The 24,415-nt window shown below is 44.2% G+C and overlaps 1 pseudogene; it reads right to left on the bottom strand.

The window, feature by feature from the left end:
• Window positions 1-464: 464 nt before the first annotated feature.
• Window positions 465-15,616, bottom strand: LOC143799509 (class I histocompatibility antigen, F10 alpha chain-like; annotated as a pseudogene).
• Window positions 15,617-24,415: the final 8,799 nt, after the last annotated feature.

The raw sequence follows: 24,415 nt of genomic DNA, 5'->3' as shown, positions 1-24,415 counted from the left end.
AGTGAAAAGAATTGGCACACCTAATATATTATTATTATTATTATTTTTTTATATAGCACCATTAATTCCATGGTGCTGTACATGAGAAGGGGTTACATCAAAATACAAAATATCACTTACAGTAAACAAAACTAACAATGACAGACTCATACAGAGGGAAGAGGACCCTGCCCTTGCGGGCTTACATTCTACAGGAACTGTAGATGTTCACGCAATATACAAAACAGTGAAATCTCCTAAATATAGCCCTAATATCACTGTGAATGCAAATTTACAAGTGTTGTGACTTAATCTTGAAGGGAAAGTAGAAGGGCTACAATGGATATCTAAAGATAATACAGAGCATAGTAAAAAATACTATTATAAACATTCATAATAAAGTACTCAACAGTTTAAATAGGACAATAATTCCAGCTGATTCTTATAATGGGATGAGTCATAATCCTCAATATGTGATCCACGCGTTAGGCGTTGGCCAGATTATTGGAGTCGGAGGATGTGTAAGAAGTGCCGGTCGTCTTGTATCCCGTTTTTCTTCTTTTATATAGTAAAAATTCACCAATGTAATTAAGAGTGACGACTAAAGCTAAGACCACCACAGTCACAGCTACGACCACAGCGATGACCCAGACACTGGACTTCTCTGGTTCCCACACGATGTTCAGCGGCTTCTTCAGGCTGCTGTGATCCACATAACAGGATCTGTCGCCATCTTTGGGGGTCACTTCCGCGCTGACCCTGATCTGATAGGTGCTGTCAGGATTGGGAGGACGTGTGTGGTCTCATATGAGTGAACCTCGTCCTCCTCGTTCTTCATCCACTTTACATCCACAGCTTGGGGGTGAAATCCGTACACCTGGCAGTGAAGCTTCATGGTGTCACCTTTCTCCTGACCGGACACCTTCACCTGGGGCCGAAATCTCCTCTCCAGATCTCTTCCGTTCTCCACATGTTTCTTCAGAAACTCAATACATTCAATCTCCAGATAATTCTTCTTTCTCTCCCCCACTTGTACATCGGGATGGTTCCATCTCTGGGCGGTGATTTGAGCCTGGGCCATGGTGGGGACATATGTCCATGTTGGTGTGTCCAGGGCCAGGAACTCTCTCCCATCATATCCGTGCTGCTCGTACCCTGTGATCCCGCCGTCATCTCTCAGCTCACAGCCTTGCATCACCTGGAGAATGTGGAAATCACGGCTCTGGTTGATTTGCTCCATCACTATCCTCACATTATGTCTCAATACAGCTTAATTCCCTTTAGCTCTTTGTGTATATTCCTCCCAGTATATGTCCTCCATTTTCTCCATCCACTGGACCTTGGGTCGATATCTGCTGCTGTCCGAGTTATAATTCACAATCTCTCGATCATCCACTTATCCGATCTCAGAGTATTCCGGCAATATATGCACCTTTTCTGGGCCTGCTGTGGGCTGCTATTTTTAGCATATATCCATGGCCCCTTACCAAAATACCAGTCACAAGATATCTGCACTAGCTTGCCTGATTGTCAAAAATGGCGGAGACCCTACGACTTTTATTAAAATGTATTTATTTGAATACGTTGATGGGCATATATACAGTGGAATGTTAACATTTGGGCACTTCTGGTCAAAATTACTGTTATTGTAAACAGTTAAGCAAGCTGAAGATGAAATATTTAAACGGATAAAGTTAAAGATGACACATTTCCTTTGCATTTTAGGCAAAAAAAAGTATATATATATATATATATATATATATATATATATATATATATATACATATATATATATATATATATATATATATATATATATATATATATATATATATACATATATATATATATACATGCAGTGGGTACGGAAAGTATTCAGACCCCTTTCAAATTTTCACTGTTTGTTTCATTGCAGCCATTTGGTAAATTCAGAAAAGTTCATTTTTTTCTCATTGATGTACACTCTGCACCCCATCTTGACTGAAAAAACAGAAATGTAGACATTTTTTCAAATTTATTAAAAAATTAAAATTAAAATATCACATGATCATAAGTGTTCAGACCCTTTGCTCAGTACTGAGTAGAAGTACCCTTTTGAGCTAGTACAGCCATGAATCTTCTTGGAAATGATGCAACAAGTTTTTCACACCTGGATTTGGGTATCCTCTGCCATTCTTCCTGCAGAGCCTCTCCAGTTCCCTCAAGTTGGATGGTGAACGTTGGTGGACAGCCATTTTAAGGTCTCTCCAGGGAAGCTCAATTGGGTTTAGGTCAGGGCTCTGGCTGGGCCAGTCAAGAGTGGTCACAGAGTTGTTCTGAAGTCACTCCTTTGTTATTTTAGCTGTGTGCTTAGGGTCAGGGTCTTGTTTGAAGGTGAACCTTCAGCCAAGTCTGAGGTCCAGAGCACTCTGGAAGAGGTTTTCATCCAGGATATCTCTGTACTATGCCACATTCATGTTTCCTTCAATTTCAACCAGTTGTCCTGTCCCTGCAGGTGAAAAACACCCTTATAACATGATGCTGCCACCACCATGTTTCACTGTTGGGATTGTATTGGGCAGTCGATGAGCAGTGCATGGTTTTCCCCATACATACTGCTTAGAATTATCACCAAAAAGTTCTATCTTCATCTCATCAGATCAGAGAATCTTATTTCTCATAGTCTGAGAGTCCTTAATGTGTTGCTTAGCAAACTATGCGGGCTGTCATATGTCTTGCACTGAGGAGATGCATGTAGGATAGCTGCGGAGACACCATCACGTGTTTCTCAACGCAAGCAGTGAATAGCCAGACCTTTCCCCGGGAAGGAACAACCACGGGAAGGGCAGCATCAAATAAAGGAAAACATCCAATACAGGAAAACCACCTATGCCAAGCATGGTATCCATCCACAGACAGCTGTTTCGGGGTGTTTGCCCCTCATCAGTGTGGTGTAGGAATCTGGCTATTAGGAGCAGTGCCTAGTAAAAGGCTGTGAAGGAACAGGAATCATGAAGGAATCATCTGTTCCTTCACAGCCTTTTACTAGGCACTGCTCCTAATAGCCAGATTCCTACTCCACACTGATGAGGGGCAAACACCCCGAAACAGCTGTCTGTGGATGGATACCATACTTGGCATAGGTGGTTTTCCTGTATTGGATGTTTTCCTTTATTGGATGCTGCCCTTCCTGTGGTTGTTCCTTCCCGGGGAAAGGTCTGGCTATTCACTGCTTGCGTTGAGAAACACGTGATGGTGTCTCCGCAGCTATCCTACATGCATTTGCATATTTCCCATAAGGGATGGGGGCAGTGTTCTGGATCACTGCGTTGAGAAACACGTGATGGTGTCTCCGCGGTGTTGGATGTTTTGGTCTCCCCGAGGCCAATCATCTGTTCCTTCATTGCACTGAGGAGAGGCCTCCGTCGGGCCACTCTGCCATAAAGGCCCGACTGGTGGAGGGCTGCAGTGATAGCTGACTTTGTGGAACTTTCTCCCATCTCCCTACTGCATCTGTGGAGCTCAGCCACAGTGATCTTGGGGTTCTTCCTTACCTCTCTCACCAAGGCTTTTCTCCCATGATTGCTCAGTTTGGCTGGATAGCCAGGTCTCTGAAGACTTCTGGTGGCCCCTAACTTCCTCCATTTAAGGATTATGGATGCCACTGTGCTCTTAGGAACTTTGAGTACTGCAGAAATTCTCTCGTAACCTTGGTCAGATCGGTGCCTTGCCACAATTCTGTCTCTGAACTCCTTGGCCAGTTCCTCATGATTCTCTTTTGGTCTGACATGCACTGCGAGCTGTGAGGTCTTTTCTATAGACAGGTGTGGGTCTTTACAAATCAAATACTATCAGTTAAATTAAACACAGCTGGACTCCAATGAAGGAATAGAACCATCTCAAGGAGGATCACAAGGAAATGGACAGCATGTGACTGAAATATGAGTGTCTGAGCAAAGGGTCTGAATACTTATGACCATGTGATATTTCAGTTTTAATTTTTTTAATACATTTGCAAAAATGTCTACATTTCTGTTTTTTTCAGTCAAGATGGGGTGCAGAGTGTACATGAATGAGAAAAAAATTAACTTGTTTGAATTTACCAAATGGCTGCCATGAAACAAAGAATGAAAAATGTAAAGGGGTCTGAACACTTTCCATACCCATGCTATATATTCATTTTTACATCTTAAAAATTTCAGAAAGGAAAATGGGCTGATGCAAAATGTGGGCACATTGCTTGGTTAGCACCCAACAGCACCCCCTTTTGCATGTATCACAGCTTGTAAATGCTGTTTGTAGCCAGCCAAGAGTATTTCAATTCTTGTTTAAGGGATTTTCATTCCATTTTCATTCTTCCTTGAAAACTCTTCCAGTTCTGTGAGATCCCTGGGTCGTCTTGCATGCAATGCTATTTTGAGATCTAGCCAAAGATTTTCATTCACAGCTTGCACCTTTTCAGATAGTCTATTGTGGATTTTGACATGAGCTTTGGATCATTATCCATATGTAGAAGCCATCCTCTTTTCAACTTCAGTTTTTACAGATGGTGTTTTGTTTGCATCAAGAATTTGTTGAAATTTCTTTGAATCCATTCTTCCCTCTACCCGTGAAATATTTCCTATGCTGTTGGCTGCAACACAATCCCAATGCAGGATTGATCCAACTTCATGCTTAGTAGTTGGCGAGATGTTCTTTTCTTGAAATTTTGTGCACTTTTTAACCAACAATAAAATATAGAGATGTCTCAGTTGAACAATGTATCACAACTCCACAGTTTGCTAAATATTTCTGAAGGCATTTTACTGTCAAGCCGAAGTTGTGATCTGCCTTTCTAGCAATTCTACAAGCAGCTCTGACTGAAATTTTGCTGGATCTTCCATGACCTCCATGTTCCTGTTAACTGCTATTTCTTAATTACAATTCAAACTGAGGAGAAGGCAACTTGAAAACACTGATATTTTCTTATAGCCTTCTCCTGCTTTGTGGGCCTCTACCATTTTCATTTTCAGAGTTCTAGGCAGCTGCTTAGAAGAACCTACGGCTGCTGTTTTTTGGCACAAGGTTAAATGAGGCTGGGCTTTTATAAAGCTGGGAAATTTCCATCACCTGGCCTTTCCTAATAATGATCGTGAACAAGACATAACCCTAACAGGCTGCGTAAGGTCTGAAACCTTGGTCAAAATTATCTGAGCACACAAATCTCCAAATGTGCTCAAACTTTTGCATCGGCGCATTTTCCTTTTTGTAATTTTCAAAATGTAAACAATGAATATATATATATATATATATATATATATACACTGTATATACTGTATATACATACATACAGTGGGGAAAAAAAGTATTTAGTCAGCCACCAATTGTGCAAATTCTCCCACTTAAAAAGATCAGTGAGGCCTGTAATTGACAACAATGGGCAACATGGACTTTCAGCTCCCTCCAAAGGTTTTCTATGGGGTTGTGGTCTACCTATAATGTCACTTACAGGCCTCTCTCATCTTTATAAGTGGGAGAACTTGCACAATTGGTGGCTGACTAAATACTTCTTTCCCCACTGTATATATATACAGTATGTATATATATATATATATATATATATATATATATATATATATATCTATATCTATATATAAGAGGCATCGTGATTACTCACTAATCCCGCCCACTGCACAGTAGCTCCACCCCCACCACATCACAACACATAATCCTTCCCCCCACTCCATTACCACACACAATCCCGCCCCACCACATTACCATACACAATCCGCACATCACCACACACAATCCCGCTCCCCACAAATCCCACCCCCTCACCACATCACCACACATAATCCCGCCCCCACCACATCACCACACACAATCCTGCCCCCCACCACATTACCACACATAATCCCACCCCCACCACATTACCACACACAATCCGCACCACATCACCACACACAATCCCACCCCCCACAAATCCCACCCCCCGAACACATCACCACACATAATCCCACCCCCCACCACATCACCACAAACAATCCCACCTCACCACCCCATTACCACACACAATCCCGCCCCCACCACATTACCACACACAGTCCGCACCACATCACCACACACAATCCCGCCCCCCACAAATCCCACCCCCCACCACATCACCACACATAATCCCGCCCCCCACCACATCACCACACATAATTCCGCCCCCCACCACAACACCACACATAATCCCGCCACCCCACCACACATAATCCCGCCCCCCCACCACATTACCACACATAATCCTGCCACCCCACCACATTACTACACATAATCCTGCCACCCCACCACATTACTACACATAATCCTGCCCCCCACCACATTACCACAGATAATCCCGCTCCCCCACCACATTACCACACATAATCCCGCCCCCCACCACATTACCACACATAATCCTGCCCCGCGACCACATTACCACACATGATCCCGCCCTCCACCACATTACTACAGATAATCCTGCCCACCCACCACATTATCACACATAATTCCGCCCCCCACCACATTACCACAGATAATCCCGCCCCCACCACATTTTCACACATACTCCCACCCCCCACCACATTAACACACATAATCCTGCCCCGCAACCACATTACCACACATAATCCTGCCCACCCACCACATTACCACACATAATCCCGCCCCCCACCACATCACCACACACAATCCCGCCCCCACCACATTACCACACATAATCCCACCCCCCACCATATTACCACACATAATCCCACCCCCCACCACATTACCACACATAATTCCGCCCCCCACCACATTACCACACATAATCCCACCCCCATCACATTACTACAGATAATCCCACTCCCCCACCACATTACTACACATAATCCCGCCCCCACCACATTACCACACATAATCCCACCCCCCCACCACATTACCACACATAATCCCACCCCCGCACCACATCACCACACATAATCCCGCGCCCCCAACACATCACCACACATAATTCTGCCCCCCACCACATTACTACAGATAATCCTGCCCCCTCACCACATTACAATACATAATCCCGCCCCCACCACATTACCACACATAATCCCGCCCCCCACATTACCACACATAATCCTGCCCCCCACCACATTACCACACATAATCCCATCCCCACCACATTACCACACATAATCCCGCTCCCATCACATTACCACACATAATCCCACCCCCACCACATTACCACAGATAATCTCGCCCCCCACCACATTACCACACATAATCCCCCCACCACATTACCACACATAATCCCACCCCCTACCACATTACCACACATAATTCCACCCCCCACCACATTACCACACATAATCCCGCCCCCCACAACCACCACAGATAATCCTGTCCCCCCAACATTACCACACATAATCCCACCCCCCACCACATTACCACACACAATCCCGCCCCCACCACATTACCACACATAATCCTGCCCCCACCACATTACTACAGATAATCCCGCCCCCCTGCCACATTACCACACATAATCCCGCCCCCACCACATTACCACAGATAATTTCGCCCCCCACATTACCACACATAATCCTGCCCCCCACCACATTACCACACATAATCCCACCCCCCACCACATTACCACACATAATCCCACCCCCACCACATTATCACATATAATCCCGGCCCCCCACCACTTCACCACACATAATCCAGGCCCCCCACCACATTACCACACATAATCCTGCCCACCCATCACATTACTGTTGAGGGAGGATCTAAATTGATCCTTCACGGTTAACTCAGTGATTTCCAAATTAATCTACAGGGCGTTGCCGGCAACTGAAAATGACCAGACGGAGACGTGTGCCTCTGTATGGGGGATTAAGCAGATCTCTGGCCCTTGTTTTATTGTGTATTGCTTTTCATAATCATAGAAATTATACTTCAACCAATCAGCATAAGAACACGCTCACAGTTCTTAACATATAAGAATGCAGGAAAAACTTAACCCATGAGAATACAGAAAAACCGGAAACTACATATATGGTCATATCTCCTTGGCATAGAAATCACATACTAACAGGTGTCTCAGTCTTGTATAGCAATACACCCCCGAATCTATTATCTGGCTCGAGTCAGAAGACTCAAGGTCTTTATACCAATTATGAACCATAGCCTAGTTGCATACCAGGCTTGTGAACAGCAAGATAAAGTTAACTTCATGGCAGCTGTAACCTTTTACCTAATTAAATAACAGAATTTATCTTTAAGCAACAAGAAAATGGAGTCAAAAACACAAAATGGAGAACCTTTCTTAATTTGTCCCTTACATTACCACACATAATCCCGCCCGCCCACCACATCACCACACATAATCCCGCCCGCCCACCACATCACCACACATAATCCCGCCCCCCACCACATCACCACACATAATCCCATGCCCCCAAAACATTACCACACATAATCCCGCCCCCCAACACATCACCACACATAATCCCACCCCTCCACCCCATCACCAACCATAATCCCGCCCCCATCCCATCACCACACATAATCCCTCCCCCCACCACATCACCACACATAATCCCCCCACCACATCACCACACATAATCCTGCCCCCCACCACATTAAAAAAAATTCACAGTAGAGATAACTAATTAGAGTTTTTTAACTTATAATCACCGCTAGACTCTAATGTGTAAATATAAAACTTCAATTTTATTAATAATATCTAAAACCAATATACACAAAAATATGTGAATAAACACCAACACCAATACACTAAATATGTAAGCACCCAGGGGAGGTGCCTGTCCCTATATATGCCCTAACTCACCCTGCCTGCCAGCGGAGGTTGGCACCCTATAACCTGTGTTTTGGCGCCCCCGCTCATCGACGGCTGTCCCTGTCTGCCCTATTGTGCCCAACAGTGGCAGGGGAGTGAGAAAGATACCTAAATGGTGAAAAGATAGTTAGGCAGATATAGAGTCGTGCTGTTTGTCTTTCAATTGTAGGCTCATTAATAGTGTTGAGCATTCCGATACCGCAAGTATCGGGTATCGGACGATACTTGCGGTATCGGAATTCCGATACCGAGTTCCGATATTTTTGTGATATCGGAAATCGGAATCGGAAGTTCCCAGTGTATGGTTCCCAGGGTCTGGAGGAGAGTAGACTCTCCTTCAGGCCCTGGGATCCATATTAATGTAAAAAATAAATAATTAAAATAATAAATATGGATATACTCACCTGTCCGGCGGCCCCTGGACCTTACCGCTGTTAACCGGCAGCCTCCGTTCCTAAGAATGAGGAGTTTAGGACCTGCGATGACGTCGCGGCTTGTGATTGGTCGCGTGAGCGGTCACATGAGCGGCCACGCGACCAATCACAAGCCGCAACGTCATCGAAGGTCCTAAACTCCTCATTCTTAGGAACGGAGGCTGCCGGTTAACAGCGGTAAGGTCCAGGGGCCGCCGGACGGGTGAGTATATCCATATTTATTATTTTAATTCTTTATTTTTTACATTAATATGGATCCCAGGGCCTGAAGGAGAGTTTTCTCTCCTTCAGACCCTGGGAACCATCCAGGATACCTTCCGATACTTGAGTCCCATTGACTTGTATTGGTATCGGGTATCGGTAGGGTTGAGCGACTTTTCATTTTTTGAGATCGAGTCGGGTTTCACGAAACCCGACTTTCTCAAAAGTCGGGTTGAGTGAAATCGGCCGATCTTATTGAAAAGTCAGGGTCGGGGATCGGCCAAAACACGAAACCCAATGCAATTCAATGGGGAAGCATACTTTTTAAATATTTGCTTCAGCGCGATAATGTTGAAAAGCCGGTAATTCAATTGCCGGCTTTTCATTTCTCTTGCCTAAACCCGACATGATATGAGACATGGTTTACATACAGTAAACCATGTCATATCCCCCCTTTTTTTGCATATTTCACACTACTAATGTTAGTAGTGTGTATGTGCAAAATTTCGGTGCTGTAGCTATTAAATTTAAGGGTTAAATCGTGGAAAAAATTGGCGTGGGCTCCCGCACAATTTTCTCACCAGAGTGGTAAAGCCAGTGACTGAGGGCAGATATTAATAGCCTAGAGAGGGTCCATGGTTATTGGCCCCCGGTGGCTAAAAACATCTGCCCCCAGCCACCCCAGAAAAGGCACATCTGGAAGATGCGCCTATTCTGGCACTTGGCCACTCTCTTCCCACTCCCGTGTAGCGGTGGGTAGTGTTGAGCATTCCGATACCACAAGTATCGGGTATCGGCCGATACTTGCGGGTATCAGAATTCCGATACCGAGATCCGATACTTTTGTGGTATCGGGTATCGGTATCGAAACAACATTAATGTGTAAAATAAAGAATTAAAATAAAAAATATTGCTATACTCACCTCTCCGACGCAGCCTGGACTTCACCGAGGGAACCGGCAGCGTTCTTTGCTTAAAATGCGCGCGTTTACTTCCTTCCGTGACGTCACGGCTTGTGATTGGTCGCATGCCGCCCATGTGGCCGCGACGCGACCAATCACAGCAAGCCGTGACGTAATTTCAGGTCCTGAATGCATAATTAGGCATACAGGACCTGAAATTACGTCACGGCTTGCTGTGATTGGTCGCGTCGCGGTCACATGGGCGGTACGCAACCAATCACAAGCCATGACGTAATTTTAAAATGCGCGCGTTTCCTGCCTCCCGTGACGTCACGGCTTGTGATTGGTCGCGTCGCCCATGTGACCGCGACGCGACCAATCACAAGCCGGAACGTAATTTTTAAATCCTGAATGCCTAGAATTAGGCATTCAGGTCCTGAAAATTACGTCACGGCTTGCTGTGATTGGTCGCGTCGCGGCCACATGGGCGGCACGCGACCAATCACAAGCCGTGACGTCACGGAAGGAAGTAAACGTGCGCATTTTAAGCAAAGAACGCTGCCGGTTCCCTCGGTGAGGTCCAGGCTGCGTCGGAGAGGTGAGTATAGCAATATTTTTTATTTTAATTCTTTATTTTACACATTAATATGGATCCCAGGGCCTGAAGGAGAGTTTCCTCTCCTTCAGACCCTGGGAACCATCAGGGATACCGTCCGATACTTGAGTCCCATTGACTTGTATTGGTATCGGGTATCGGTATCGGATTAGATCCGATACTTTGCCGGTATCGGCCGATACTTTCCGATACCGATACTTTCAAGTATCGGACGGTATCGCTCAACACTAGCGGTGGGATATGGGGTAATGAAGGGTTAATGCCACCTTGCTATTGTAAGGTGACATTAAGCCAGATTAATAATGGAGAGGCATCAATTCTCACACCTATCCATTATTAATCCAATTGTATGAAAGGGTTAAAAAACACACACACACATGATTAAAAAGTATTTTAATTAAATAAACACACAGGTTGTTTTAATATTTTATTGCTCTCCCAATACACCTGAAGACCCTCGCTTGGAAAAATAATAAACCAACAATATACATACCCTCTGATGAACTGTCACGTCCCACGAGGTAAATCCATCTGAAGGGGTTAAAATAGTTTTCAGGCAGGAGCTCTGCTATAATGCAGCTGTGCTCGTGCCTGTAAACCCCGGCGAATGAAGGAAATGCAGGTCAATGACCTATAGTTACCTTCAGTCGCGGTGATGCACCCCCTGGTGGATGTCCTCATATGACCTGGAGCGTGGGAAAAAGTTCCCAGGCTGCAGTTCATGAGGACATCCACCAGGGGGCGCATCACCGCGACTGAAGGTAACTATAGGTCATTGACCTACATTTCCTTTATTTGCCGGGGTTTACAGGCACGAGCACAGCTGCATTATAGCAGAGCTCCTGCCTGTAAACTATTTTAACCCCTTCAGATGGATTTACCTCGTGGGACGTGACAGTTCATCAGAGGGTATGTATATTCTTGGTTTATTATTTTTCCAAGCGAGGGTCTTCAGGTGGATTGAGAGAGCAATAAAATATTAAAACAACCTGTGTGTTTATTTCATTAAAATACTTTTTAATCATGTGTGTGTTTTTTAACCCTTTCATACAATTGGATTAATAATGGATAGGTGTCAGAATTGACGCCTCTCCATTTTTAATCTGGCTTAATGTCACTTTACAATAGCAAGGTGGCATTAACCCTTCATTACCCCATATCCCACCGCTACACGGGAGTGGGAAGAGAGTGGCCAAGTGCCAGAATAGGTGCATCTTCCAGATGTGCCTTTTCTGGGGTGGCTGGGGGCAGATGTTTTTAGCCATGGGGGGGCCAATAACCATGGACCCTCTCCTGGCTATTAATATCTGCCCTCAGTAACTGGCTTTACCACTCTGGCGGAGAAAATTGTGCGGGAGCCAACGCCAATTTTTTCCGCGATTTAAACCTTAAATTTAATAGCTACAGTGCCAAAATTTTGCACATACACACTACTAACATTAGTAGTGTGGAATATGCAAAAAAAGGGGGATATGACATGGTTTACTGTATGTAAACCATGTCTCATATCATGTCGGGTTTAGGCAGGAGAAATGAAAAGCCGGCAATTGAATTACCGGCTTTTCAACATTATCGCGCTGAAGTATATATATATATATATATATATATATATATATATATATATATATATATATATGTGTGTCTCTTTGACATATATATATATATATATATATATATATATATATAAAACGAAACCTGACTTTGGATTACAGATTGTGTACCGCCGACCCGATCCCAGAGTGGGATCGGGTCGGGTTTCACAAAACCCGACTTTGCCAAAAGTCGGCGACTTTTGAAAAGTGCCGATCTGTTTCGCTCAACCCTAGGTATCGGTATCGGCGATATCCGATATTTTTCGGGTGTCAGCCAATACTATTCGATACCGATACTTTCAAGTATCGGAAGGTATCGCTCAACACTACTCATTAATAAAGCTAGATGAAACTTATCTATTGGCTACACTAGAAATAGATTATTCTGTAGATGCCTTCTTATCTGGATACCTAATTGTTGGCTACAGAGTCCATGATAGAAAAAAAAAAAAATTGTTATATATCTATAGATAGAGGAAAAAGAGCAGAGTATAGTAGAAGAGTTAACTTATCTTGATCCTACTATTAGCATATAATACCCATGTACAGTTGGTGCACACATGTCCAAGATAAATAATAGGGATAAGAAAAACCTAATGTATTTCTATATTATATGCAACTACTCACTGTATATAGATATAGATTGGCAACTGCATGTGTTCGAGATATATCCACTTAATAATCACAGCAATTACCACTGTATCCTCAGTAGCCACATTTTTAGAGCGCAAAAACACCTGCACGTATCAAACAGCCTCAATAACTCAAAGGATTAAATGCATCGTAATATAGCATGCTTCAATCTCTATACACTATGGTACTGCAAAAAACAAAATGTCTATGCACATTCCATGCGGATTGGTGCTACAAACACACACTCTGAATCTCCCTGAGGCATAATAATAAAGGTAAACTCCAATGTCTATGCACACTGCAGACTACAGTAGTGCAACAAACACACACTCAACGCGTTTCCCCTCCACTGAAGTTCATCAGGAGTAAATAAGTAAATCATAGCCAGCGATACTTAGCTTTGTTGCAAAACTTGTGCAGCAGGCATAATGGCCAGACTCGCAATGCTTGTGAAGCAGGCAAGGTGGCCAAACTCTCAGAGACAATCCTCCCTAACTTGTGATGCATGGTGTTTTACCCCCACCCTTATTAGTCTGGAGTCACACTCAACGTCTAAAAAATCGGTCCGTTTTAAACGGACGTGAATCGCAGAAATGTTTCCGAAACAGTGATCCGTCTGTAATCCGATTATAATGCGACGATGCGATTTCCTCGCATGTGAGCGTCCGTTTGCAATCCGTTTGACATCCGTCTGGCGATATTTTGTCGGCGGCTCGCAAAATGGACAAATAACGGTTTGGAGGCCTGTGAAAGAAATTTAAATCAACAGCCAGACCCCTATTTATTGTGAGGCTACCAACTTTGAAGCAAATTTGTGGTTTGGTTTGTGTTCTTTGTGCTTTGTGACAAACATGACAGATAGACTGACATTTAACCACCACTGAGCGGGTGCTTTTCAATTGTGTTTTCGACCGACGTTTTTGTTAGTATATTAGGCATACCCTGTGATTGTGTATCCGAGTAGGCGGAGAAGAATGTTGGACCATCCACTTTTGTAGCAAAGGATAACTAAAAGCCCATTTCCACCATCTATAATCATGTCTGCGTAGCCATCCTGACAATTATTTGCAGTATTGTTGGATGAGCCTTGTTAACGTTTGATATTTTTTCCCAGTTTGGCCACCCTGAGATCACGGTTCAGGACACAAGAATGCACAAACCTAGTTCTGCAGAGGAGCGGATTAATCTTACGTTATTGTCTGTCTAAACAATGATATGTTGATGTTCCTAGAATCTGCATAGTTACTTTCATGCCCTAGGACCCTCCCTCCCCATCGTCCCCTTGATGTTCTAAAAGTACGTGATGAGTTACCTACTTATTTTGTGTCACCTCAGGGTGCTACTCCCTGGCAAGAGGATGCATTATCTATGTAGTGTTGTTAGATTTTACTATTCTAAACTAGATTCCTTGAACGATTTTGTGTTTGTTCTTTTGCTACTGTTCTCCTGTTAGATTTTTCGAACAAATTTGGTAACATGTCATGTCATGTTCATTAACAAGCAGTCATTGTGATAAAACATTTTTATTTGTTGTTTTTGGTTGACATAAAAATAAAAATCCATATTTCAAACATATGGTATAATGTTACACTCACATTTCAATGTAAAAAAATATAAATCCGTACAAAAAGATTTTGGTCAAACAAATATAAGGCACTCACTGTGTCACAAATTCCAAACTACAACTGATGGTAGGTCGGGGGTGGTGAAGGCGGTGGGCCAGATTGGGTTGTTGGCCCAGGTTGATGGCCAACCTCAGTGTCAGCATGTGTGGTGGCAGACAGACCGGGATTCTGTTGGATCCTTCCATGATCCAGTTGTGGGTTTGGGTAGTGATAATTCGGAATATGTTGAGGGTTGTCCAGAGTGTAGGGCTGACCAATCTGACTGTATCCCCCAATATGGCCATGTCGCCCATACCCATGTTGTGGCCAGCCAACAACATTGGGTATGTTCAAGTGACCATAATGGGCATGTGCACTATGGCCCATATATTGTACCTGATGAGGCACATTTGTTATTGCTGCTAGCTGAGGCGGAGGTGTAGGCATCCGTGCAGGAGAAGGAGGAGGAGGTGGTGGAGGATGAGAGGCCGATTCAACTTGCACTTGATGGCTTACATGCGACTGTATTGGATTGTCATTTGCAAGCTGCCACCTTTCTAAAAAGGCAAATACAGGCCTGGGATTATTGGGTGGGGTACCGGCATCTAGGACTATTTGTATAGCCCCTCTTGTACGCAACCTGAACTCACGGGGAATAGCCCTGAGATACTGTGCCAGACTGCGTCCATATGCCTCCTCCCCATCATCACGAGTAACTGTGGACAAATAATCTAAGACACCCCTGTCCACCTGACTCCTTGTGACAGCACCTGCTCCTCCTCTCCTTCGCCGGGCTCGCCGTGGGATGCCAGAAGCCTGGGGAGATGCATCCAGAGGCATGGTGGGGCTGCTACTGACGGCCTGTTCCTCGGGATGTGCTGCCTGGCTTTCAGATTCCGGTGGTGGTAGTGGTGTTGGTGGTGCTGCTTGGGTGCTTCTTGATAGTGATGAGGAAGGACCAGCCTGTTCCTCATCATCACCCACTGGATCAATTTGCACCTCGGATTCTGTACCCGTCTCCCTCTCTGTAAGGTTTGACTCCGTACTAAATTTAAAAATTTAAAAAAAAAACATTAATAATTCACATCAAATTAGCAAAAACCTTTATCAAACAATGCACTTACGGTCTCAGAGACATCACCGGAGCTAGGAAATTCAGCCGGTCAAAGTACAGGTATTTTCTCTTGGTGGTTCCCTCCGCACCACTCCGGCTCCGCAGCTGTCTCTCCCGCCTATATGAATCCCTACAGCTGCGCCAACGCCTTGTCACATCAGACACTGAAATGTAACACAAAACACAAGTATTAAAAAAAATATATGGTATGTTCAGAGCATCAAAAAAATGGACTTTGCACACAGAAGAAAAAAAGAAAAAAATTGTTCTTGGAAAATTAGACCAAAACGTCATCAGAACATACTTTAAAGGAAAAATACTACATTGATGATGTTTTGATTCAACAATATACTGGCTAAGATAGGGGCAAAACATCAACCAGAAAAGCCACACTTTATGTGTGTTAAATCAGGTAATTAATGCCTAGAAAAGTAATGGGGACAACATACATTGAGCGACAAATTATATTGTGTAAAGATTCACACATAACAATGTGCCATATTACTTTTAAGCTGTTTAGCTGAAAAGGAGGACACATTTGTAAAATACAAAATAAAAGTAATATTGCACATTTTAGTCTGGTGACACATAAACCAAAAAAAAACCACTTTCATACATTAGTTTACTTACTAATTCTCTCCTGGTCCTCCCGAGATCTGTCTGCATAATCTGGGAACATTTGGCAACATATTCTTCTCCACGCTGCCTCCTTGCATGCCCGGTCGGCATAGTGGGCATCTCTCTGGTCCCATAGTTCTGGTCTCTCTTGGACCAGAACTATGAGCATCTCGACGTTAATTAGCGTCGACATGCTTGTAGGAATCCGTGGAGGCGTTGTTCCTGGTTTTTTTGAGCGCTCCCAGTGTAATTTGCATGCCAAAGCTTCCTGGCAATGCCTGATGCAATTTCCTGTCTCCTGGAGAAGTCTGGCGATTTAATCACAAGTCACACTTGTGGTCCGTTTGTAATCTGATTTTTCCTCGCATCCATAGACTTGCATTGGCGAGTCCGATCCGATAATCGGTGACAATCGCAGCATGCTGCGATTGTCTCGGACCGAGGAAAGCGGCAGACAAAAAGTCGGCTGCTGGGAGCTGCCCCATATGTTAACATTGGTCCGAGTGCAATGTGATTTTTTATCGCATTGCACTCGGCCGTTTAAAACGCCAGTGTGACCCCGGCCTTACTCATATAGTGGTACCAATTACTACACATAATCCCGCCCCCCACCACGTTGCTACATAATCCCGCCCCCCACTACATCACCACACATAATTCCACCCCCCCACCACATCACCACACATAATCCCGCCCCCAAACTCATCACCACACATAATCCTGCACCCCCACCCCATTACCACACATAATCCCCCCACCACATCACCACACATAATCCCACCCCCAGCACATCACCACACATAATCCCGCCCCCCACACCATTACCACACATAATCCCGCTCCCCCACCCCATTACCACGCATAATCCCGCCCCCCACCCCATTACCACACATAATCCCCCCCTCACCACATCACCACACATAATCTTGCCCCAACACTTCACCACAATATTGTTATTAACTTAATTATATGTTAATTTACCACCTGTGTAAGTGCTATTGAATGTTGTCATTATTTACTTTAGTTTAATCACCAGCAGCGTTAATTAGCTAGCAATGAGCGTGCTGAGCTTTAGCTGGCTGGAAACATCTAGTATATATATATATATATATATATATATATATATATATATATATATATATATATATTTACACTGCTCAATAAAATAAAGGGAACACTAAAATACCACATCCTAGATATCACTGAATGAAATCTTTCAGTTGCAAATCTTTATTTATTACATAGTGGAATATGTTGAGAACAATCAAACATAAAAATGATCTATGTAAATAAAAATTAATATCCCATGGAGATCTGGATTTGGAATGATATTCAAAATCAAAGTGGAAAATCAAATTACAGTCTGGTCCAACTTCAGTGGAAATGCCTCAAGACAAGGAAATGATGTTCTCTTGTGTGTGTGGCCTCCACGTGCCTGTATGACCTCCCTACAACGCATGGGCATGCTCCTGATGAGGCGGCAGATGGTCTCCTGAGGGATCTCCTCCAAGACCTGGACTAAAGCATCCACCAACTCCTGGACAGTCTGTGGTGCAACGTGACATTGGTGGATGGTGCGAGACATGATGTCCCAGATGTGTTCAATTGGATTCAGGTCTTGGGAATGGGCAGGCCAGTCCATAGCTTCTATGCCTTCAGCTTGCAGGAACTGCTGACACACTCCAGCCATGTGAGGTCTGGCATTGTCCTGCATTAGGCGGAACCCAGGGCCAGCATATGATCTCACAAAGGGTCTGAGGATCTCATCTTGGTACCTAATGGCATTCAGGCTACCTCTGGTGAGCACATGTAGGGCTGTGCAGCCCTCTAAAGATATGTCACCCCATACCATTACTGACCCACTTTCATCTGTGAAGAGCACAGGGCGCCAATGGCAAATTTGCCAATCCTGGTGTTCTGTGGCACATGCCAATCGTCTTGCATGGTGTTGGGCTGTGAGCTCAACCCCCATCTGTGGACGTCGGCCACTCAGACCATCCTCATGGAGTCGGTTTCTAACCGTTTTTGCAGACACATGCACATTTGTGGCCTGCTCGAGGTCATTTTGCAGGGCTCAGGCAGTGCTCTTCTGTTCCTCCTTGCACAAAGGCTAAGGTATCGTCCTGCTGCTGGGATGTTGCCCTCCTACAGCTTCCTCCATGTCTCCTGGTGTACTGAACTGTCTCTTGGTAGCGCCTCCAGCCTCTGGACACTACGCTGACAGACACAGCAAACCTTCTTGCCACAGCTCGCATTGATGTGTCATCCTGGATGAGCTGCACTATCTGTGTTAGGGCTGGTGGAACGCACCAAGTAAATATAGAGATAGTATAGGTGCATTCGCAGCCCGGGGTCCACTGTGCAGGAACCTGCTGCTAGTAAATGGTGGCACTATATGGCGGTACTATGCCTGACTATATGGCGGTACTACGCCTGAATAGACACGGGCTCCGTCACCCGGTCTGTATAGGAGCGAACTCTGTTGCTTCACAGAATCGCCAGGATTAAAGGTAATGCTGTGCTCTGTTAACCTCACAGAGGATCAAAGCTCAATATCGGAGCAGGTAGCATACAGTGGTCATATAGTCAGCAACAGCACACAAAACAACTCCTCTCCGGAGGTGCCGTAATTCTAGAGGCTATAAGCCAGCCCTAAAGTCACACAAACTCCTCTCCGGAGGTGCCGGAATCCTAGTGGCTATACGCCAGCCCTAAATTCACACAAACAAACTCCTCTCCGGAGGTCCCAGAATTCTAGTGGCTTACAGCTGACCCTGAGCACATGCTGACACTGACCACAAAGTAGCTAAGCTCATACACTCATGAGCATAAGTTGATGCGGCCATGCAAACCTTTTATAGAGAAAGCTCTCCAGGACCTTCCTAGTGGTCCAATAGGAACTGCTTCAGGACCTGAGCATGTGACCCCCCGACCTCCAATAAGAGGTCGTCCCTTGGGCATGCTCAGTAGAGGAAAAGCAGGACTTAGACCCAGGAGCATCTGTTCGCCGCTGAACAGTGCTGGTTACAATGGCTGAGCCTGGAAGATCAGCAGTAACCAAGCGCATAATATCTGACTGAGCCAGATGCTGGGACCGACATCTCTGCTGAGCAGGCTCCACTGTGGCTGAAGAATAATGGGAGACCACAGCGGAGGTGACTCTAGATTCCCCCTGTGCAGTGGCGGGAATTCGACACCTAACAACCTGAGCCACTTGTGTGTGTTGTAGAGTCCGTCTCAAGCTACCATGAGACGTGTGAAAGCACTACCAACATTCAAAAGTGACCAAAACATCAGCCGGAAAGCATTGGTACTGAGATGTGGTCTGTGGTCCCCACCTGCAGAACCACTCCTTTATTGAGTGTGTCTTGAAAATTGCCAATAAATTCCATCTGTTGTCTATTCCATTTGCACAACAGCATGTGAAATTGATTGTCAAACAGTGTTGCTTCCTAAGTGGAAAGTTTGATTTCACAGAAGTTTGATTTACTTGGAGTTATATTCTGTTGTTTAAGTGTTCCCTTTATTTTTTTGAGCAGTGCATATATGTATGTGCCTAATGTACAAAGGAAATGTGCCATCTTTAACTTTAGCCCTTTTAGAGATCATTTCATCTTCAACTTGCTTAACTGTTCACATTAACAGTAATTTTGACCAGGGGTGCCTAAACTTTTATATACCACTATAACTCAGCATTGACCCCACTTAGACGCGCCTTCAGTAAGAAGCAAATGTGGTGAATCGGGCATCAGATATAACATCCCTGTTACTTTCCATCAGCTCCAGCGAAGCATTCACCGTTACACTCCTCAATTAACATTCCCTCCTTACATATGCAATCTAAAAAGTAAGGTTATGAGTAGTGATAACTAGTGTTAATACCATTCAACACGACTTTTTTTTATAATATAGATGGTATGTGTTAATATTTATGCAGAGGCAAAGTGTTGATATTCATACCTATATGCAAAAGTACACTTGTAGTCTAATTTAGCAGGTTTAATATGTATTCAGGTATTTAAAGCCCCCTGAGGTATTCATTGTTCTATATCATGTCCTTTTATGTATATTATAATTGAATTTTTCAATAAACTTTGGAATTTTTTTAATTTTTTATTTTTACAATTTATTCTTGTCTGTCCGGAAAAGGAGTTCACCAACTTTATTGGTACATACATGTAGTTAGAAGTGTTCTGAATAATTTTGGAACACATTTTGATTATCGATCATATATTGCCTGCAGATTATTGCCACACACTTAGAAATGTATTTCCAGTGTTTTTGTAAAGCATCTCTCACATGTCTTTTTCAAGACACTGACTTTTAATTAAGAGAACATTAAGGCATTTTAACCACATCTCCTAGTGAAAGCATATGACTTTTTAGAATCAAAAATTAATGAAAAGCAGAAGATACAATGACCAATCTACTGAGCTGCTGGAACATTTAGAGAAACGGACAAAAATGAGCTCTCATAAAATCTTTGAAAACTCTTATTATATTAAAATATATTAAAATATATGATATATTGAAATTTGATTCCTTTTTTTATGTTATTGAAAATGTTCTGGGATCAGTTGCAATTTTTTTTAAAGTAACAAGAAACTTCTGCGGGAAAACTTTAATTTACTCTTTTTTCATGTTACAATTAAAACCTAAGATAGAAACAAAATGAACACATACCATGCTTTAAGTAAGTAAAAAGCAATTTATTAAAATATGGTACTTCCTAAACACTGTTTTGATTAAGAAAAAAAGAGTAAAATCCATCCCACCATTGCCAAGGTCCTAACCTCTAGTATTATTGATCATGTTGCAATTAAAGCTGAAAGAGTATGAAGAAAAACTTGTGCGTGTCTCAGAAGCCAAACCTTGTCCCATTCTACACCTTGTATATGGCTTTAAGACAACTGGCTGCAGAAGATGCTTCATTGCTGGGTTATTGCTGTTGTAAGACAAATGACTACAATGACTGGCCAACTTGGCTAAAAGGGGACACCTTCAGCTAAAAATTGAATTGATCAGCAAGAAATTAGCATCTGTGCTTTCTGTCATATTTCTATATGACTGTTTGTTTTGGCATCATGCAGAAAATGCTGGAGCTTAAGGACCCCCATACAGATGAAATGGCCAGAGGAGAGCTGGCCTTCTCTGCCAGCTCCCCTATACACAGGGAGAGCCAGTGTAAGCAGGTTGCGGGATGCAGTGACGGACAGGAGGCAGAACAAAGGTTAACAGTAGTGTTGAGCATTCCGATACCGCAAGTATCGGGTATCGGCCAATACTTGCGGGTATCGGAATTCCGATACCGAGATCCGATACTTTTGTGGTATCGGGTATCGGTATCGAAACAACATTAATGTGTAAAAGAAAGAATTAAAATAAAAAATATTGCTATACTCACCTCTCCGACGCAGCCTGGACCTCACCGAGGGAACTGGCAGCGTTGTTTGCTTAAAATGCGCGCTTTTCCTTCCTTCCGTGACGTCACGGCTTCTGATTGGTCGCTTGCCGCCCATGTGGCCGCGACGCGACCAATCACAGCAAGCCGTGACGTAATTTTCAGGTCCTTCTAGGCATTCAGTATTTTAAAATTACGTTCCGGCTTTGTGATTGGTCGCGTCGCGGTCACATGGGCGACGCGACCAATCACAAGCCGTGACGTCACGGGAGGCAGGAGACGCGCGCATTTTAAAATGTGCGCGTGTCCAGCCTCCCGTGACGTCACGGCTTGTGATTGGTCGCGTCGCCCATGTGACCGCGACGCGACCAATCACAAGCCAGAACGTAATTTTAAAATCCTGAAGGACCTGAAATTACGTCACGGCTTGCTGTGATTGGTTGCGTCGCGGCCACATGGGCGACGCCACCAATCACAAGCCGTGACGTCACGGGAGGCTGGACACGCGCGCATTTTAAAATGCGCGCGTCTCCTGCCTCCCGTGACGTCACAGCTTGTGATTGTACAAAATTGCCGTGTGCACTACTGGAAGGAGTGGTGCTAAGGTTAGGTTCCCACACCTTCTTAAACCATAATCAAAAAGAACCTAGCACTCAACTTGATGCCTTTAGAGTGAGTTTTATTGTAGTGGTACACAATAAACGTTTCGGTCCTACACCTGGACCTTCGTCAGTAACTACATGTGAAACATAACAAAATGTGAAGAAAATATAACAAAAACCATAACAAAGTAAAAAAACATTTTACACAAACAGAGGTATATACATAAATGCTGAGGAGAAAATTCTAGCATCCATATCAAAAATGGTCAAATGTATCACAGAAATATATGCTGAAGAGAGATCCAAAGTATCTAGGCTAAAGAGTTCCACTTATATTAAGAGGTGTGGGTCCCCCCATGTGATAGAACAGTGAGGAGAGGTACATACCGTACTGCAGAGTAGAAGGGGACAAAAAAGGTCAAACGACACACAGAAGCGGCGTCTGCAGATGTATAAACAAAGTTCCGAGGGGGATAGTGAGAAATGCAAAACGGTCAGTGGGTATGAGGAAAGGAAAGGCATGTAAATGGACCATACCTTATAGCTGAACCACACAGGAGTGGTGCTGTGGGTGTAAAAATAGAGAGACAGAGGAGGGGTAAGATTACCTCCTCTTAGTGTGCAGGAAAGGGTGAACTACGCGCTGGAGTGGGGATTACCTGTGGAGACTGTGGCTGGTTGTGGCGGGAGCAGACGCGGATTCCACCGCTGGTCTGCCGATATGAAGTGGAATCGCCGTTACAAGGGGGTAGGGCGGGACTATAGGTGCCAGTGAGCCAATCAGCGGCGATACCTAAAGCCGGAAGTGACATCGCACAGTGTTAGCCACACAGTGCAGCCGCATGTGGAGCTGTCAATTGTGGTAGGCGGAAGTGACGTCCGGTTGTCAGGGAAACTAGGCAAAACACAGTCTCGGGTAACTAGTGGTGGCGGTGCAGCAGCGCTATAGTAAAGTTTGTAAAATCCTGCGGTACAGAAACGTTATGGTGGAACATGGAGGAGCATACACGTGCGGAGTGTTTTTACATATCACTGGATATATGTATCTAGAACAGACGTGCCCAAAGTAGAATATTTCTGTGGTAGGTGAACAGAATCCTTGGTGGTGGTGGTCCTAGGTTCTATCTTTGTGCCATGACACGGTAGACAGTTGTGAGCAGTGGATTGGTCCGATGTGACAAGCAGAAGTGAAATAAATTTCAATACAGGCGATTCTAATGGCAGAAAAGGGAAAACAGAATTAGTCAACAGTAACTACACATTGCAATAGTATATAAACAGAACAATGGCTGGAGTCCATGTTTAGCCTGTACATAAGACCGTATTATGGAACAATCAGCAGGCAGCCTACTACAAAAAAGAGGCTAAATCATAGTCTCTATTGAGTCCCAACGGATGGAGTGTCTCTAAGGTATGAATCCAAAATGCCTCCCGTCTTTTTAGACGGGCAACCCGGTCCCCACCCCTCCTAAATGGGGCAACATGCTCTATGACCTGGTACCGTAGCTGAGAGACGGTGTGGCCCTGGTTGTGGAAATGAAGGGGAATGGGTAACAATAGATTCTCGCGGCGGATCGTCGATTTGTGTTTAGAGACATGGTCTCTGATTGATTGTGTAGTTTCTCCTACGTATAGGAGTCCACAGGGACATTTGATTAGGTATATCACCCATGATGAGGCACACGTAAAGTAATCTGGGATGCGGTAAGACTTACCAGACCGGGGGTGGTGGAAAAAGGCACCCTTAAGAACATTGTGACATTGGGCACAGCTCAGGCACAGGAAGGTCCCCATGCGTGGGGTCTGCAAGAACCGCTGGCGAGGGGTGGACGTATCTGATCCCAGGTCTGCCCTGACTAGAGAGTCCCTGAGATTGGGTGGACGTTTGAAACAGGGAAGGAAAG

Source organism: Ranitomeya variabilis, chromosome 1 (assembly GCF_051348905.1).
Source record: "Ranitomeya variabilis isolate aRanVar5 chromosome 1, aRanVar5.hap1, whole genome shotgun sequence".
NCBI lineage: Eukaryota > Metazoa > Chordata > Amphibia > Anura > Dendrobatidae > Ranitomeya > Ranitomeya variabilis.
Note: the sequence above shows the minus strand (reverse complement) of the source record. Positions and strands in the feature narration are given on the sequence as shown.